This window comes from Lathyrus oleraceus, chromosome 1 (genome assembly GCF_024323335.1).
Source record: "Lathyrus oleraceus cultivar Zhongwan6 chromosome 1, CAAS_Psat_ZW6_1.0, whole genome shotgun sequence".
In the NCBI taxonomy this organism is placed as follows: Eukaryota; Viridiplantae; Streptophyta; class Magnoliopsida; order Fabales; family Fabaceae; genus Lathyrus; species Lathyrus oleraceus.
The window spans coordinates 80,582,245-80,595,127 of record NC_066579.1 but is presented as its reverse complement, the minus strand read 5'-3'; the positions used below and the strand labels follow the sequence as shown (position 1 = coordinate 80,595,127).

General features: G+C 38.8%; 1 pseudogene; it reads left to right on the top strand.

Annotated features, from left to right (window-relative positions):
* The first annotated feature begins 12,544 nt into the window (after window positions 1–12,544).
* Window positions 12,545–12,644, top strand: LOC127116394 (uncharacterized; annotated as a pseudogene).
* Window positions 12,645–12,883: the final 239 nt, after the last annotated feature.

Sequence of the window (12,883 nt, the reverse complement as noted above, 5' to 3'; positions counted from 1 at the left end):
TCATCCAAAATTAATGAGACTTTTTGCAAATTGTTCCTCACAATCTCTAGTTATTTGTCATGATTTTTCCATAATTTTTGGATGAATGGTTTTTAAATGGTGCTAGGGTTTTGTTCATGTGTCCAATTTTTGTACACTTTGCCAAATCAATTGTGAAATGATGATGCTTTATCCAATGGCTTCCAAATTTTTTGTGCTTAAACTAGACACATTCATGGTGATTTTGGTGTAGAGTTTGTGAATTTATCATCTCTAGTTTGTGAGTTATGATTTTTTGAATTAGGGTGTGATAATTTGTGTCACACCATTGATGTCTAACTTCATGATTTTCCTTACCATACTTCTTGACCTCAAATTGCTTTGAATTTTTGCATGAATGAACCTATGGATGTCTAGTTTACATGTGATTTTTCTTGGAATTATTTGTGGCATTTCCTAATTGTTTGAGATTTTTCTCCCCTGCTTGGTCATATGTTGACTTTTGGTGACACATGTTCTCATATTGTTTGTGAAATTCTCATACTTTATTGGATGAACTTGAAATTTGACATGTGATTAATAGACATCTTAAGCTTTGTCATGGTTTTGATCCCATTCATTTCTCATATGTTATCACTGATTTATGAATTATTGAAGTTGATACATGTTTGGTTGACTTCTTTGAGCATGCTTAAACTTGCCTTGCCTTTCTGATTTTCATTGACCATCTTCCCATGATTCAAATGAGCTGAAATTTTATATGAATGTCATGTTATGGATTATGATTGATCATGAATTATGTGATGATTTATTGAATTGTTTATGATTGGTTTTGAGTTGAGTCTTTCTGTTGACTTCTATGAGCTTTCATATGCCATGCCTTGACCTAATTTGCTTATGAAATGATGATGATGCATGATATGAACATGAAACCAATTGAGGTTGTTTCTTGATTGTTTGAACTTGATTTTGGTTGACTATCATTTGTTGTTTTGACTTTCTCATCCCCTTTTGACCCTAGGCTTGTCCTAGTGGTCTTGTTGCTCATGTTTGAGTTCATTTTTTCAGGTTAAGCAACAAATACCCAAAGAGATCATTACAAATTGATTGAGTTTATTTGACTATCTTGGACTAACTTCTTTGTTTTGTAGGTTGCTTGACTCATATGCCTTGAGTCTTGTGCATTGCACATTTACCTGATTGTTTTGACTGTTAATCCTTATCCATTTTACTTTGACTTTGAATTGTGTACTGATTCTGTTTGACTGTTTCAGGTACCTTTAGTTGCTTAGTTCTTTAAGAACTTGCTTTGCTTTGCTTTAATAGCAATTTGCATTGAGGTATAATCCCTTTTCTTCATGTAGTCTGGAAGACCTGGCCTGTTACTTGGCCAGGCAACTGTCTGAAGTCCTCCTTAAGAGGCAATGCTTGTGTGTGTTTATGATCGCGACTTTATGAGTCGAATTTGGAGTACAAACTGCAAGTGCACAGTTCTATCGCGTAGTTTTAAAAGATATCGATCCCACAGGGACTTATGAATCGATATACCGTTATCTAAGGTTACTTCGTAAAGCTAAGGTGAATAATGGTTGATTGTTTGAGGGCGAAGCTAAAAACTAAACTAAGATCTAGATTAAATATTAATAAAGCGGATATCGGTATGTAGTTCGTCGTAATTAGGGAATCAATTCTTTGTCGGTTTCTTGGTTTTAAAATAAATCGTTTCAGTTAACTTTATTGATTAAAGGTTTTATCTCAAACTCTCGCTCTGTTGAATAAACCATGATTTTATGTTAATGTAGCTGTCACTTATAATTAAGTCAAAAACCATTTTTTTTGAAAGCAATAAAGTTGCAGAAACTCTTTTTAAGAAAACACTGACCGTTTTAAACACCCTTATCTCAAACTCTCGCTCTGTTGACTTAGGTTATACAATTAAACCCGAATGCTTAACTCTCGTCCTCACATTCAATCTTTAAAAATACTTTTTGGAAAAGGTCAGAATTTAATTAACTCTAAAACTTGCTCTCGCCCTGATCTAGAATTAATGCCTAATTTACACTGTCCAGTTAAAACCTCAAACTCTCGCTCTATTGATTTTAACTTCTTTATGTCTTTTACTTTTGTAAAAAAAAATCTTGTTATTAAACCTGTAAATTGAGACCGTAAAAAGATTGATTTTAATTTTAAATTTAATTAGACCGACTTAGTCTTGATCCCTTATTTCGCTTACTTTACATACCGATATCTAGGCGAATTAGCCAGACATGCTAAACAAACAAAAATATATATCATGCATAAACAGACTCATCCCAGGCAGATAATATAAATAAGTAATAAAACAAAGCATTAAATAATAATTAAAGAACCTGAATGCGTTAAACAATAGTCTTGAACACTCCACCACAAGCCGGTAGGATTTGTTCTTGGATTCTTCAATTAAACAACAAATTAAAACGAAGGAAATAAAAACTAGATTCTAACGTAAGGTTAGATCCGGTAAAAGTTGCACAATAGTTTCCGGTGTAGAAACTATTGTGCGAAAAGAATTAATTAAATGCTAAAAAGGAAAGTATAAATTGCAAGGGAAATAGTGTAGAACTTGTAAAAAATAAATAAAGAAACAATACTGAAATTGCTGGAAAAGAAAATAAGCAAAAGCGAAAAGCGGAAAAGGAAAAAATTGGAAAAGCTTCGGACCCACTTTAGGTTTTAAAAGTGGCTATTTATATTGGTGTCATTAAGTAACTGCCTGCTGCCAAAAGGTCTTCAACGTAGCTAATTGCATGGCGTGGATATAGGGCCCAACACTCCTCAACGTCTCTTCAAGTCTCTGAGGCGTTACTTGCGCCCAAAAAGTAGGGGAATGGTGTGACGTTCGTCACACCATGTGTGACGTTCGTCACAAGGCTGTTTTGCGTGACGCTCGTCACGCCCTCTGTGACGTCCGTCATAGGCACAGCATTTGTGTCTTGCGCTTTGGGCTGGGCTTTGGCATTTGGTTCTTTTTCTCTCCTTTTTGCACCTCCTTTTCTTCCATTTTTACTTGTGCTTCAAAATAAACCACCTGAGACAAATAGGAAGAAAATACCGCGTAATATCTTATAAAATGAAGTGAACTGAAATAAATAATAATAAAATTTAATTGAATTAAGTCCAAAAATATGATATAATTTCGTGTTATCAAACTCCCCCATACTTAGATCTTTGCTTGTCCTCAAGCAAAATTCAGTATAGAACTCGTTTTAAAAATTTAGCCAGATGAAATTTCAAAACACACATCAATTTGTAATAGGTTGCAAGTGGATTTTGTTTAGAAGCAACTTGAGTTAAATCTTGATATCAACAACCACCGTCACAACCTAGACAACCCCACCTTATGCAAATCAGTTCAAGTACACTATGATAGCTATCCTAGTTCCTTTACTCTTATTTCACCCGTTTTCATTCTAGCGAAATCACATTAAGCCCTTTATCTTTTCGCGCACATAGTGGAGTAACCGGTTAGTGATTATGATTCCCTTTTAGCTGGAAGTTCTGGTACATAAGTCGGATAACTTCGTTATTCAGTCCATTGCAAATTGCGGGGGATCGAACCGTAGTCCGCCCTACCAAGTTCAGTACCAGATACCTGCTGAACCAACTCATAATGGATCTTTCATATTATGTTTTTGTATGATCTGCAACCTTTAGATTAAATGATCAGGTAAGGATCACCTATCTTTATTAGTGCATTTCCTGATATATATAATTTTTTTTTGTTACTTTGGGAATCATTCACTTATATTCATCGGCTCTCCACGTAGTTTGCTATTAAGATGGTGCTGACTTCTCGTATAAACTACTCAGGGTTACTATAAAACTAAAAGTTCAAGGAATTGGTATAATAGGTACTTATCCTGATCTAACGTGTTGGGTTCGTTTAGAGTGTTTGGCGGTAGTAGTCTTTGTCTTGATTCGACTCAAGATCGATAAGATGAGCAACCTTTATACTTACTGGGTGTTGAGTTTTTGTTGTGTGGCTCATGAAAGTTTGAGGGAATAGATAATAGAAATTTATTCACACTCGGGACTTAACTTAAAATAATAGATTTTTTTTTTTTTTTTTTTTTTTTTTTTTTTTTAAAGCAAAACAATGGAGGGAAAGGTACATACTTGAAAAATGAAAATAGAAAGAACATGGTTTCCCCCCCATACTTAAACTAAACATTGTCCCCAATGTTTTAAGGAAATGAAATACAATATGGAAAGGAAAGAGAAACTACAACTAAGGTTGTCTTCCGCCTCTGGTTCTTGGACCTGGTGATCTCTGACGTAAGTCTAAGTTGTCGAACCTGCTGAACAACTCAGTAAACCGCTGGTCGGTTATGGCATTCCTAGCATCCTGTTGTTGTTGCATTTGATGCATTATCTGCATCATCTCGACATTCTGTGCCTGCATACCCTCAATAGCATCCATGATGTCGTCGTTGGTTGCAGGCCTTCTTCGTCGACGACGTTGGGAGGATGGGCCAGTTGCATTGCCGGAAGGGTTGAGCGGGACTGACTGTTGTGTAGGCGGATGATCACCTTGCTCCATTGCTTCAAACTCGTCTGTGTGCGGGTTTGTTTGTGAAGGCTCGGTGGCTTCGGGAGCGTTTAGATCATAGAGGTGGCGGTCGGGGTTTGTGACATCAGTTAGGGCGATATTTGGTAGAACAACGCTTGGGACTGCCTGGTTGTTCACCATAAGATAATATCCTCCGCCTACTCTGTTCTTAATCAGGCGGCTGGATCGACAGTAGCTGATATCCATAGATAGGGGAGGTAGAGATTCTAAAGTTTGGAGTTTATCCCCTAGGTTTAGGCCAAGTGCTATGGTGGTGATTAATCCACCAATTATAAAAGGTTGCCGGCCTCTAGCACATAAGGTGCGGATATGATGAAATAGAAAGGAGGCGGCGTTTACCTGAGTATCTGGTTCGAAGACGCACTGGAGGAAGAATAGCTCCTTTGAGTTGACCTTGCTGTTGTTTGGTCTTCCAAAAACTGTGTTTTGCAAGATGCGGATAAAGTACCGGATAGTGGGGTTATGTATATGGGAGAGAAGGAGCTCTTCCCAGTTGTAGGTATCTATACCGGAAATTTTCTTGAAAAGGCCGAAAACGTCAACTGTGTTCCAGTTTGAGTTTGGAGGGATTCTGGGGTGTAGCAGACCTTCTATGGGGAATTGTAGCATGGTACTCAATTGGTTTTGGGTTAAGGAGTACTCGGTGTTAAACATACGGAAGGTTGCGGTACCGGTTAAAAATTCGTCTTCACCGGCGGGAGTGGTGTAGTCGTATGAACTTAGGAATTCTAAGGTTAGGGATGGGTAGGTGGGTTGATTATGAGTGCAAAGGAAGGTTAAGTTGGCTTGACGGAGCATCCATTCGATACCTTGGAGTAATCCTAATTGTTGTAAACAAGTTAAATCGGGGTACCTGGTGGAAACGACGCCTCGCTGTTGGAAACGCTCGAATTGCTCCCTTTGATAATTTTCATCTTCGGATCGGAAGATGATATTTCCGAAATTCTGATTTCCCGCCATTGTGATGAATGAATTTTGAAGGGGTGATTTGGAAAGGAAAGAAATGTATTTGGTAGGAGAGAATGGTTTGTGGTGAATGAAGGAAGGTTTGGAGGGGTATTTATAGGAGAAGAATTTGGAAGTTGGAAAGAAAAAGTGGTTGAAAAGTAATTAAGTGTGGTTGAATGGAAATTAATGGGGAAGGTAGAAAGTAAAAAGGTGTAACGTTCGTCTCCAACGGCTCCTTAACGTTCACTAGTCTGAAGGGTGTTACGCTCGTCACAGGGGTGTGACGTTCGTAACAGGCACTTGGCGTGCCGTCCGTTATGGATTGTGTGACGCTCGTCACACATTCCTTTTTGGCAAGGCTTCAGTAGCGTTTCACAGAATCACTTTGGTAAAGGATTTTATTTTTGTTATTTATTTTGTTTTGTTTTGCTTATGATTGGTTTATTCTGCAATTTAATTTATCGTGCACGCTTATTCTACTTTGTATAATAATAAGTCATAGGTAGCAACAGTAGAGCATAATAGCTATTGCATAATAAAATTAAATAAACAGCTTCAATAAAATGATCATAATGTAATACAGGAAAGGAAAACAATGAAATGAAAGAGAAATAAATGTGAACATGAATTCAAATAACATTAATGAATAATCTAACTTAAAACTAAATAACTTAGAAAAATAACTAAATTCTATCCCTCTGTACGATCTCTGGCCGGAGGAGCAAAAGAGTTAACACGATGTAGCAACTCGTGAAACTGATCTGTCATACTGCTCATGTATCCTAGAACTTCGTGTCTCATGTTAGTAAATTCTCCTCTGAGGGCGTCTTGTTCTGACATCAAAGCTTCAATGGCGGTGTTATAATCAGTTCCGGGCATATGATGCCGGAGGTCGGATATGGCTGATTCTTCGGTCTGAACAGGCTGAGGAGAAGGGTCAATATCATAATAGCCGGATGGTGTCTGAGGGTCAGATTCAGCATGAGGGATATGGTCATCATAAGTCTCATAGTCATCACAAATCTCATAGTCCTGGATGGATTCAGTGGATCTAGCAGGAGTAGGAGTTTCGTTCAGGTTGTAGAGCCAGTTACTGCGGTTATGAATGCTAGTCCTAGGATCGGGCATGGTGAATAGGCAGAAAACCTGGTTATCAATAATAAGCTCAAACTCGTCAGACCCTAGGTTTGCTATAAACATAGTGTTGAAGAGGAAGGGTATACTCATAGTAGTAATGCCACAAAAAGGGCTTAGGTCAAGCATAGGCTGACGTAATCCAATAGCATTACCTATCATAGTTATCAAACCGCCTATTCTAATGGGTGTTCGCTCATCCTGGATAAGGTGGTCCAAATTAGCTAACATAAAAGTGGCACCGTTTACTGGACGGTTCTGGGAAGCACAAAATATGATGAAGAGTTCATCACGTGAAACTGAAGTACTATTTGGCTTCTTCCCAAATAAAGTGTGGGTCAGGATCTTATGGAAATAGCGAAAGGCCGGGTTGTGTATGTTTCCAGAGAGAAACTCATGTTCTTCGGGCTCATCATTTCCAGTCAGCTTACCCCAAAAGTGTTCAAGTTCCCTTTGTTCAAAAAGTTCTTCCTGGCTTATGTGAATGTGTCAAAGGAGGTAGGAAAACCCAAAAGGTTGGTAAAGTCTCTAATATTAAATTGGTACTCCATATTGAACATTCTGAACTGGATAAAACCTCTGCTAATTCCTTTTCCATGGCTGGGTAGATAGATTAATGAGCTAAGGAATTCTAGTGTGAGTCTCCGGTAGGTGGTGAAATGTCTCAGGATAGGGGATGTCTCCCATCCTATCTGGTTCAGCAAATACAGGACACTTTGTCTAAGTCCAAGGGCAGTCATAGCCCAATCATCAGCATATAAACTAGGTAGCATCTCTCTAGTGGCTAGTTCTTCAAACTTTTGTTTCTGAGCCATTCCTCTGAATTTGATACCCATACGATCAAAATGTCCCATCTGGTTAGTGTTAGCTAGAGAAAAGAAAACATGAGTTTTAGTCAGGATTTGGCCAAATGCCGAAAGAAGAAAAAATTTATTATTATATTTTTTTTTTCTTTTGAATTAAAATAAATCAGGAATGAATACTAAACAGAAATTAAAAGAATAATTGAGGAAAAAAAATAGGAAAATGATAATAATAGAATAAGAAAATAATAAAATAATTGTGGGTTGTCTCCCACTAAGCGCTTTGTTTAAATGTCGCAAGCTCGACAAAGAAACTGTTAAGTATAATCTATAGGTCCTGGGGGCATTTCGTCTAAGTGTAGGATTTGCGAATCTCCATTGGTTTCCGCATAATGATAGTGTTTTAGACGTTGCCCGTTTACGGTAAACGGTTCTGTGGATTTGCCTTTAATTTCTATTGCTCCACTGGGAAAGATGTTAGTGATATGAAAAGGTCCTGACCATCTGGATCGTAGTTTTCCCGGGAATAACTTTAGTCTAGAGTTAAATAAAAGGACTGCGTCGCCTTGCTTGAAGATTTTCCTTGATATACGCTTGTCATGCCATTGTTTTGTTCTTTCTTTATAGATTCTGGCATTTTCATAGGCGTCTCTTCTGAGTTCTTCTAATTCGTTTATGTCAAGGATTCTCTTTTCACCGGCGGCTTTATAGTTTAGATTCAGAGTTCTAATAGCCCAATAGGCTTTATGTTCTAATTCTACCGGGAGGTGACATGATTTTCCATAAATGAGCTTAAATGGGGTCGTCCCTATGGGGGTTTTATAAGCAGTTCGGTATGCCCACAAAGCTTCTGGTAATTTCAATGACCAATCTTTCCTTGAAGTGGCGACTGTTTTTTCTAGTATTTTCTTGATTTCTCTGTTAGATACTTCCACTTGTCCACTGGTCTGAGGGTGGTAAGGTGTCGCTATCCTATGTCTCACCAAATATTTAAATAATAATTTTTCGAGTACCTTGGATATAAAGTGCGATCCACCATCACTGACTACTATTCTTGGGATGCCAAATCTCGGAAATATTATATTCTTAAAGAGTCTAGTTACTACTCGGGTGTCGTTTGTTGGGGAGGCTACAGCTTCGATCCATTTTGATACGTAGTCAACTGCCACGAGTATGTATTTGTTACCGAAAGAGGATGGAAAAGGTCCCATGAAGTCTATTCCCCACACGTCGAAGATCTCTACTTCCAAAATACCTTTTTGTGGCATCTCGTCACGTCTAGATATGTTTCCCGTGCATTGACATCTGTCACATTCCTTAATAGCCGCATGTACGTCCTTCCATATAGTTGGCCAATAAAAGCCGACTTGTAGGATTTTAGAGCAGGTCTTGGATGTACTTGTGTGTCCACCATAAGGAGCGGAGTGGCAGTGTTGGATTATATTTTCTACCTCTTCTTCGGGTATACATCGACGGAAAATACCATCGGGGCCTCTTTTGAAAAGTAAGGGATCATCCCAGTAATAGTGTTTTATGTCGTAGAAGAATCGTTTCTTCTGCTGGTAAGATAAAGTAGGTGGAACTATTCCGGCAGCTAAATAATTGACGAGATCAGCGTACCATGGTGTGACAGATATAGCTAAGGTGGTTTCTACTTGCATGTCGGAGTTGTTCTCTTCCAAAGTAGCTATAAGTTTGTCATACGAGAAATCATCATTAATTGATGTTCTTTCCGGTTCAAGGTTCTCAAGTCTAGAGAGGTGGTCTGCTACTACGTTTTCAGTTCCTTTCTTGTCCTTGATTTCTAAGTCGAATTCTTGTAGCAACAAGATCCATCTTAGGAGTCTAGGTTTAGCATCCTTTTTTGTTAAAAGGTACTTGATAGCAGCGTGATCAGTGTAAACTATTATTTTAGCTCCAACCAAGTAAGAACGAAATTTATCTAGTGCAAATACCACTGCTAGGAGTTCTTTCTCGGTAGTGGTGTAATTCATTTGCGCTTCATCCAGGGTTCTGCTTGCGTAATATATAACGTGAAGCTTTTTATCCTTTCGTTGTCCTAAAACAGCACCTACAGCATAATCGCTGGCATCGCACATTATTTCGAATGGTTCATTCCAGTCTGGTGTCTGCATTATGGGTGCGGAGATCAATGCTTGCTTAAGCGTTTGAAATGCTTTTAAACAGTTATCGTCGAATATGAATTCAGCATCTTTCATCAATAGTCCGGTTAAAGGTTTAGTTATCTTAGAGAAGTCTTTGATGAATCGTCGGTAAAAACCGGCGTGTCCTAAAAAGCTTCGTACTTCTCTCACGGTTCTTGGGGGTTGAAGATTTTCGATTACCTCTATTTTGGCTTTGTCTACTTCAATTCCTCTGTTCGAGATGATGTGTCCTAAAACAATTCCTTCTTGTACCATAAAGTGGCACTTTTCCCAGTTAAGTACTAAGTTTACTTTTACACATCGCTCAAGAACTCTTTCCAGGTTTTCAAGGCATTCTTCGAAACTTTGTCCGTATACGGAAAAGTCATCCATAAATACTTCCATGATGTTTTCGAGAAAGTCGGCGAAAATTGCCATCATGCATCTTTGAAAGGTTGCAGGAGCATTACACAGACCAAACGGCATTCGTCTATAAGCGAAGGTACCAAAAGGGCACGTGAACGTTGTCTTTTCTTGGTCATCAGGGTGAATTGGTATTTGAAAGAAGCCTGAATAACCGTCTAGATAACAGAAATGTGAATGTTTTGCTAATCGTTCTAACATTTGGTCAATGAATGGTAAAGGGAAATGATCTTTTCGGGTTGCTTTGTTTAGTTTCCTATAATCAATGCACATTCTCCATCCTGATTCGATTCGTTTAGTTATGGTTTCCCCTTTTTCGTTTTCAATAACGGTTATGCCTCCTTTCTTTGGTACAACGTGCACAGGACTAACCCATTTGCTATCAGATATAGGATATATAATACCTGCTTCCAATAACTTGATTATTTCCTTCTTTACTACCTCACTCAGGATCGGATTTAGTCTTCTCTGGTGTTCCCTAGAGGTTTTACAGTCTTCTTCTAACATGATGCGGTGCATACAAATAGAAGGACTTATTCCTTTAAGATCGGTGATGTGGTACCCTAGTGCGGTTGGATACTTCCTTAAGATATGTAGGAGTTTTTCTGTTTCGAGTCTTCCTAGGTCTGCATTAACTATCACAGGTCGTTCAAGTTCTAAGTCTAGGAATTCATATCTCAGATTTTTGGGAAGTGTTTTCAGGTCAGGGGTTGGTTTGTTAAGACATTGCGTAGGGTCCGGTGTTATTGCTAAACATTGGTTAGATCTGTCTTCTACAAGGCAGTCAGATGATTTGTCTTCTTCTAACTCTGCTTCTTTTATGCATTCATCGATGATATCCATGAAGTAACATGTATCTTCTATTGCAGGTGCTTTCAAGAATTGGGAAAGAATGAACTCAATTTTCTCTTCACCTACTTCGAAGGTGAGTCGTCCTCGTTTTACGTCTATGATTGCACCGGCAGTTGCTAAGAATGGTCTTCCCAGTATAATGGGTGTAATATCATCTTCTCTAATGTCCATAATTGTAAAATCAGTGGGAATGTAGAATTGACCTATGCGTACGGGAACGTTTTCAAGGATTCCTACAGGATATTTGATGGAACGATCTGCTAGTTGCAGACATTTTGGTTGGTCTTAATTCTTCCATTTCCAGTTTCTTACATATGGATAAAGGCATAACGCTAATTCCGGCTCCTAAATCGCATAAGGCTTTGTCGATGACAAATTTTCCTATGTGACAGGGTATAGAGAAACTACCCGGATCCTTGAGTTTAGGGGGCATGTTTTGGATTATAGCGCTACATTCGGCAGGGAGTGTAACGGTTTCGCTATCTTCAAGTTTCCTCTTATTAGAAAGAATTTCTTTTAAGAATTTAGCATATGAGGGCATCTGCGTAATAGCTTCGGTGAACGGAATTGTAACGTTTAATTGTTTAAGGAGATCAACAAATTTTCTAAATTGGCCCGCATCTTTGGTTTTAACAAGCCTTTGAGGGTAAGGTATAGGTGGTTTGTAAGGTGGTGGAGGTACATAAGATTCCTTCTTTTCTAGGGTTTCCTTATTACTCTCTTCCTTTTCCTTAGGTTCACTTTCCTCAGTTGATTTCTTAGGGTTTTGGTTTTCTATCCTTGGATCAGACGGTCCTTCCACTTCCGTTCCACTTCTTAATATAATTGCATGAGCGTGGCTTCTCAGGTTAGGTTGGGGCTGTCCAGGGAATGTACCAGTTGGGGCAGCAGTAGGTGCTTGTTGTTGGGCTACTTGTGATATTTGTGTTTCCAGCATTTTGTTATGGGTAGCCAAGGCATCTACTTTGCTTGCTAGTTGTTTAAGTTGTTCGCCAGTGTGTACATTCTGGTTTAAGAAATCTTTATTGGTTTGTTGTTGGGAAGCTATAAAGTTTTCCGTCATGATTTCCAAGTTGGATTTCCTAGGGGCGTTATTGTTAGGCATGGATGGGTTCGGTTTCTGATATCCCGGAGGTATAGCTGGGGCTTGATTTGGAGACTGTCCAGGTGCGTACAAAGCGTTATTACTCTTATATGAAAAGTTTGGATGGTTCTTCCAATTTGAGTTATAGGTGTTCGAATAGGGGCTTCCTTGAGCATAGTTTACTTGCTCTGCTTGGATTCCTGTCAAGAGTTGACAGTCCGTAGGAGTGTGGCCTTGGATTCCACAGACCTCGCAATTCTGAGTTATAGCAACCACGGCGGCTGGAGGTGATACGTTTAAACTTTCAATTTTCTGGACCAAAGCATCCACTTTTGCGTTAACGTGATCAAGGTTACTTATCTCGTACATGCCAGTTTTCGTTTGAGGTTTTTCCACCGTTGTTCGTTCGGTTCCCCACTGATAGTGGTTTTGGGCCATGCTCTCGATAAGCTGGTAAGCATCAGCATAAGGTTTGTTCATTAATGCACCACCTGCAGCGGCGTCTATTGTTAACCTTGTGTTGTATAAGAGACCATTATAAAATGTGTGAATTACTAACCAGTCTTCCAAACCATGGTGTGGGCAAAGTCTCATCATGTCTTTGTATCTTTCCCATGCTTCGAAAAGAGACTCGTTGTCTTTCTGTTTAAATCCGTTTATCTGGGCTCTTAACATAGCTGTTTTGCTTGGCGGAAAGTATCGGGCAAGAAAAACTTTCTTCAACTCGTTCCATGTGGTGACTGAGTTGGAAGGGAGAGATTGAAGCCATCTTCTAGCGCTATCTCTTAATGAGAAAGGAAAAAGACGAAGTCGAATTGCCTCTGAAGTGACACCATTAGCTTTAACAGTATCAGCGTATTGGACAAATACGGATAAATGAAGGTTTGGATCCTCGGTAGGATTTCCA